The following is a 350-nucleotide window of genomic DNA, read 5'->3' on the forward strand; positions in this document are numbered from 1 at the left end:
TTTCATGCATTTTCTTAGGAAATAAGCAAGTTTTGGGTAGAATTTCACTTACATCTTGATTCAAGCAAACATTGTGCACTTTACATGATTTCATCAGAATTATGCATGAATTAAATGACAAATTGGATGATGCATGTCTCATGACTTGGATTAGAACTTTGACGCACTCTACTGCTTGATTTCAGGACAAAGGAAGCAAGGAAGAACCACTGTAATAGCCACGTTAGTCTAACTAACGTGACCACTAACGTGGAAAGGGAGCTAGCTTGCAATGTTAATGAGAAAAGTAATCGCCAATAACGTCCTCGAAGCCATCATAGCCCACGTTAAGAGTCACGTTAACTAAGTTA

The sequence above is a fragment of the Arachis ipaensis genome, chromosome B08 (assembly GCF_000816755.2).
Source record: "Arachis ipaensis cultivar K30076 chromosome B08, Araip1.1, whole genome shotgun sequence".
Classification (NCBI taxonomy): Eukaryota; Viridiplantae; Streptophyta; class Magnoliopsida; order Fabales; family Fabaceae; genus Arachis; species Arachis ipaensis.